We start from the raw sequence: 7,279 nt of genomic DNA on the forward strand, positions 1-7,279 counted from the left end.
GAAATAGATTTATGGAAGAGGAGAAGAGACAAGATGTCTAGATAAAAGATACATTATTTTTATGTAGCAACCTTTCCCTCCCCCCACCTCATTTTTCCACAACACTTGCGCGCTGCTTAAAAGCCATAAATTAGAACAGCCTTGCATAACTAGAAATCAGATCCCCAGGTTTTCTAAAGTAGAAAAATGGCCTGTCAAATATTACCCACAGATTTGATGAAACCTGGCCAAAAGCATCCAGAATGAATACAGCCAGGCTTGCCACATTGGATGGTCCGATTGGGTTGTAACTTGCGGATCAATAACAGAATCAAGTTGGTATCGAGTGGTTACAAAACAAGATTTGTACTGTCCCAGGCCGGCAGACGGCAATAAGGCCATGTTTTCCCGCCACTGGAAACGAAATCAAGCCTGCAGGATCCCAGTTGGGCGGATAAAAAAATCACGTCCATTGAAACTACTAGACAAAATAAATTGTACGCTGTTGCTAATGAACTGGGAGAATGATTTCATTACAACAATACATGTAACAAGCAAATACATATAGACATAGTCAGGGGTTTGGCTGGCCCGCTGGTATACCGGCCCACAAGAAAAATTCCCTTTATTTTTAAAAAAAAAATCGTTAGTATTTCTCCAATTTACCATTTAACAATGAATATTTTTTTATTTGATGGGGACTAAATGCACAAAGATAATTTCAAAATTTTAATCTGGGGTTGGGGGCCCCTTTTAAAATGTCCCGGGCGTCTTGGACACTGACAGTCCACCACTGCGCATATCAACCAAAACAAGCCGTAAAGGAGAGGTGTATTATTGCAGAGATAGCGAACTAACAGTCCAGGACTGTGTGGAAGGGTACACTGTTTCACAAGGCGGTGATGGGTAGGGACTGGAGAAAAAGCCAAAAAGAATAGAATTATAATCCTAGTCTTCAGTGGCGTAGCTGGTGGGGAGGGGGAAGTTGGGGAGGGGGAGGGTAATCCGCACGTTAATTTCAGTCTACAGTATGGATAGAGATAATCCCCATGTGGCAAAATGTCTAGTTTCTGAGTTAATTTAAAATTACTTCAATACTTCTGTTTTAAAATAAATCTTAAATCTAAGTAAAGCGTCGTGTTTTCAAATAACATAGGACTACAACTTTTTTCAAATCAGAAAGTTGCTATGCCGTTGAATAAAAATAAACTGCAAGCTTTGTATTGCAGGCGGAACCATGTCTTGTACACCAAAAGGAAAAGATGTGGATTGTGTCCCTTAAACTCGTTTGAACTATTCAAATCTTCTGCCTCGAAAATGTTTACGATTAATTTAAAAAAGCGAAGTCAAGAAAAAAAACGACTGGATCACATGACGTCAATAACCTCTAACCCTCTGAAATCAAGTAAAACAAAACAAACCTAACCGAATGCTCCCTGGATATAAAAAAAAAGCTGCGTGTACAATAAATATTTAAATGCAGCCAAGCCACCATACAGTTCTGTGGTTAGCAGGTGCTGCCCACACACCTGAAACACTGCCTGGCTGATTCAAAAGATGGAATGTCTAGCTGACAACTTAAACTTACCTACAGAGCCGGCTAATCCCCGAAACGAAACAAAATACACCGAAAGACGAGACAAATAGTGAAATTGTTGACGATTTCAATGCTCATACATCACAGACTGACAGGTACTGAAATATTTATTTTATTTTATAATTCTTAAGTCGAGTCAAGTTTGAATAAAAGAAAGCTAAGAGACAAAAAAAAAAACTCTTAAAGAAAATAAAACAAAGTGTTCCATTCCCCCGCTATCCATTTTAGCATCAAGTGTTAGATTGTGCCCTGTCAACTTCTTGGGCACACACTTGTCATTAGCCGGGAGATAATGGGAAGATCGGCTGGGATAGAAGGGGAAAAGGTTATTGTAAGTGCCGGGAGACGTGGTGTTTTTGTCTGTTTGTTTATGGTGCACGAATGGGGGTTGAAATTAGACAATTTATGGGAGTTGGGTTTTGTCATATTGAGTGTTTTTAAAAACGTATCTTTAAACGAGACAGTGTAGATGAAATAAGAGAAAAGAAGCGATATCGAAAATAGAGAGGGATAAAAAAAAAGGGATGGATGAAGAGTAGATAAATAAGGGAAAGTAATAAAAGACTATATATATATATATATATATATATATATATATATATATATATATATATATATATATATATATATAAATATATATGTATATATATATATATATATATATATATATATATATATATATATGTATATGTATATATATATATATATATATATATATATATATATATATATATATATATATATATATATATATATATATATATATATATGAAACAGAAAAAAATAATATGAAAGAATGGTATGAGAGAAAGAGAGAACAAGAAGGTTAACGGAGAAAAAGAAAATAGGGAAGAATAAGAGAACGAAAAAAAAAGATTCTGGTAAAGAAAAATGGAGAAAGAAAAAAGAGGTTAAAAGAGGGAGATACTCAGCAGAAGCCTTAAGTATTTCACCAGAGGGAAATCTGGGTAATGTTATGTAACGGCAGTAGCCGCCAACTTCCGGGGAGGTAGTGCCAGTTCTGACACTCTCTCACACTTGTCCGATAATTACGTCACCCTTCTTCGGGGTAAGAAAAACAGTCCGGCTTAAAGGAAGGAAGGGGGGGGGCAGATGCTTATTTAAAACTGATGTTAATAATGAACGCTAATGAACTTTTTTTAAATAGATGACGGGAAACCGGAAATCGAGTTTTAAATGGGTGTAAATTAATGTATTTAAAGCGATTTTTTTTTTGTTATAGAAAAATATTTGAAGAAAATATAAGTAAATTTCGTGTGATGTTTGCAGGTAATGGGAACATGACACTGGCGGGGTTATGTAAGGTTTTGTATTTTGTTATCATTAACGACTTCAGGTCGAGATTAAAGAGAACAGCGCCAATTAACAGTTGTTGGATTTGTTTTTTTATGGGATTAAGTTTCGTTTCATGTTTCAGCTTACGTTGATGACCTTCAGGAAACATATTACAACCGGCTGGTTCGTGTTGAGAGTAATGGCAGAGTAAGGTAGAGTTTTGTTGATTAAATGTGTAGTGTTTGGTTACTATGATTTTTTTTTCGACAATGAGGAGAATTATGGCTGGACTGGTTTTACACGGGATAGATAAACATAATTATGTTAAGGACTTTTGTACACGGTGTGGCCTAGCGATAAAGCGCTAGACTGCTAACCCGAAAGACTTGATTTTGAATCCAGGTTGAAGTCATGAGAACGTTCCTAAGTCCACCCAGCTCTGATGGGTACCTAACTCACTTTAAAGAAAGTAAAGGCGGCTGGGCAAAGTGCTGACCACACCTTCCCTTCATATGCCGAGGTCAAGAAACTGTAACTCATCTGCCCAATGGATCGCTAGGTCTAAAGAGAATTCTTTCCTCATATAATTATGCACTAGTGCTGACCACGCAATACCGTGGTCACAGAAACAGGTGAACTCTACTTCACTTGTCCCATGGACAGACGGGTTCAAAGAGGGGACTATACTAACCAATAACATAATGCAGAATAATGTGTGCCCTATCTAGCCCTCACCCCCCCCCCCGACACTGGTCTCACACCTCTCATCTGACGTAGGACTTACACCCCCCCTCCCCCCTTACTGCAATGCTAGCATGATTACCCCTCGACCGACAGTATGTAAGCGGCTTAAACTACAACGTTATGGCAATAGATTAAAAAACTTATTCCGATCATTTGTATAGCATTATCCGGCCAATGATATTACTAAATATTGTGTCTCACTCACTAACAAACAAAACATGTACCCATAAACTGAGAAAATGTTTCAATGGAGATTAATTAATAAGTGAAATATAACCTATCTATATGTTGAATTAAAAAGAACAACAACAACAAAATAATATAGTTTAAGAGATACGTGTGTTGCAGTTTAATCATCCTTTACTTGACAAAAGCGAAGATACGAGTAAAAGTAAAAACTACCAACTGGGCGCTTGTCAACTGGGCGGTTGTTAAATGAGCGGTTGATGACCAACTGAGCGACCAACAGAAGTTGATCAATGAACCCTTCTGTACAGCTCACCAGAGAACCAATGGCAACGGTCATTGTTTGGGCAATTATATCTGACCACCTCTCCCAACCTACCCACACACACACGCACCCACCCACACACACACGCAACCACCAGCGCATACCTACTGCGAGCTTATTTACATGGAAATTATAATCTACTGCGTCGATAGGCATGTAGGAATTAATGCTGCGTTAGTCATGTGGATCAAAGCCGGAAGATTAAAAGAAAACATTAAAAGGGATCAGTCAACGGATTAGGATACATGACTCAAATACGTAACTATGCAGCCGTCAACATGGTTACTTATACAGGTCAGCCTACATCCTCATCGGCCACACAACCACGACACCAACCAGATTAGCACACAGCCTCGAGCGCCACACCAACATCACATCCATACAGCCACTACACCAGTCGCACATCATCACCATCTATACAACCACTACACCAACCAGATTAGCTCACAGCCTCGAGCGCCACACCAGCCCCACAGCCACTACACCAACCACATATCATCGCAGCAACACCAACCACACATTATCATCATCCACACAGCCTAGCCAACCACATCAGCACACAGCTTCTACCGCCACACCAACACCACAGCCACACGACTTTGCCAACCACACATCCTCATCAATCAAACAACGTACATTATCAACCACCACACCAACCACAAATCACCTTCCACACCGCCACACTATTTAAGTCTCTTCACTCACATAACCAAACAAACTATTCACAACAGCTTTGATTACTCATTCACATACTTCAGTAATCTTTTCATCTGGCTTCTATTTTAAACTGCTGTAAACTAGTCTACCTGTAGCTTTGTTTTATTCCTAAATTCTTAATGCATCAATAGACTATTATTTAGCTGCCTCGGTGAAAGTAAAGAACGAATCATTTCGTATATGGTTATGGCATATATACTATATAAATAAATAAATAAATAAATGTATATATATATATATATATATATATATATATATATATATATATATATATATATATATATATATATATATATACTATATATATATATATATATATATATATATATATATATATATATATATATATATATATATATATATATATATATATATATATATATATATATATATATATATATACTATATATGGATTTGAGGGCATGTATCAATGTGTAAGTAAGCTAAAGTGTTAGGATATTAGAATACACTTTATTGGTGTATTCTAGCATATTAACATCTACCTTAGTACTAAAACACACAATAACATTTTAAAATAAATAATTTATTTTAATTTTAGATTATTTTAATTTGCCTTCATAATTAGTGATCATAATGCAATTATACTTATCAGGTACCTTCTTTTCAAATGAACCTTATAATAACTAGGTCTAGAGATCTATGTAAAAACTATGTATTTCCACTAAACAAAAAAACCTACCGTTTTCAGCACCCGAAATAATTCCGTGGTCTTAATATAACAGCACGTCTTAAATAGTCGTTAATCAGATGTAATGTACAAAAGCGATGACACTATCAATAACACTTTATTAGACATCGGCTGTGCAAGGCTCCTGATGAACAGCTGTAACTAACATTCGTTATTTAACCGTCAAAATCGCAACACCATGAAACTAGAGACCTACCTGTAATGGTTTTTAGAAATATTAGTCCAAACACACACGTATTACAACTGAACGTAAAATTTAACGATTTTTTTTCCCCACTTCTATTTCTATAGATGAATTGACGTCAGTCCACAGCGCTGGGTGCCACGCAGGTTTAGGACTGGCGGGGCATGGTAAACAAGACGCCCCGTGGCTCAGGTAGTTGGGGAGTGAGAGAGGGAGAGCAGCGTTGGTGGAGCGGACCCTCGGCGTAGCAGCGGCGTTGGTGGTAGGGTCGACATCCCAACTGGCGCGGGGCTGGTTTCACTCTAGGCACCGGGTAGACATCACTCCTGGCATAGGATGGGGGGGGTGGGGGGGTTGGGGGGGGGGGGATGGGGGACACAGCGTAAACAGTTGATACCAATTCTATGTTGGAAGATCTTCTAAATATAGCAGCGTTGATTTAATTCTCTTTTACACACCCAACTTTAGAGTATTGCTCATTACCATTAATATCTTCAGAAACCTTCAAATAACACACACACACAAACACTACCAGCCACACACACACACACACACACACACACACACATATATATATATATATATATATATGTATATATATATATATATATATATATATATATATATATTCATATACATATATATATATATATATATATATATATATATATATATATATATATATATATATATATACATATATATATATATATATATATATATATATATATACATATATATATATATATATATATATATATATATATATATATATATATATATATATATATATATATATATATATATATATATATATATATATATATATATATATATATATATACATATATATATATATATATATATATATATATATATATATATATATATATATATATATATATATATATATATATATATATATATATATATATTCATATATATATGTGTGTAGTTGTATAGATATATATATACACACACACACAACACACATATATATATATATATATATATATATATATATATATATATATATATATATATATATATATATATATATATATATATATAATTTGTTTATTCATTTATTTTTATGTATAGTTATATAAATAGAGTTATTTGGTTATATGTATCGTTCCATTAATATGTATTTATTATAATGGTAATTGATATTAATTTTCTTCAACTATAATGTGATTTCATCCGTCAGTTGATAGCTCTATCAATTTCTCTCATACGCCGCTACAAGTATGGAATAGTCGATACTTACTTGTTACCCTAGTCGTATAATTACGCTCGCGTGTACGTTTCTAAGTATCGTAATTCGTGGTTTGTTTTTGTCAGCTACTGAATTAAATTATCGCAGCATGGTGGCAAAGTTAAAATAAATTCGTTTTTTTTTCCAGTAGGCTACCAGTATTTATGTTACATTTAAGTGAATTTTTAAAAAATATTCTGGCCACACAAGATGAAAATAGATAAAATAATTTTAAACAAACATTTTAAACCCTAAAAAAACCATCAAAAATCGCATTTACAAAA

General features: G+C 34.7%; 1 protein-coding gene across 3 annotated transcripts in view; it reads right to left on the reverse strand.

Annotated features, from left to right (window-relative positions):
* Positions 1 to 5,915, reverse strand: part of LOC131935041 (uncharacterized) — a 63,467-nt gene extending 57,552 nt beyond the window's left edge. For 2 of the 3 annotated variants that reach the window (XM_059291319.1, XM_059291317.1), the window contains exon 1: positions 5,750 to 5,915. The gene's annotated coding sequence lies outside the window, so the exon portion shown is untranslated. Of the gene's footprint in view, positions 1 to 5,544; positions 5,679 to 5,749 lie in introns of those variants that run through there. The other variant, XM_059291318.1, reaches the window with a different exon arrangement.
* Positions 5,916 to 7,279: the final 1,364 nt, after the last annotated feature.

The sequence above is a fragment of the Physella acuta genome, unplaced genomic scaffold (genome assembly GCF_028476545.2).
Source record: "Physella acuta isolate Inbredline_101_S28 unplaced genomic scaffold, ASM2847654v3 ptg000129l, whole genome shotgun sequence".
NCBI lineage: Eukaryota > Metazoa > Mollusca > Gastropoda > Physidae > Physella > Physella acuta.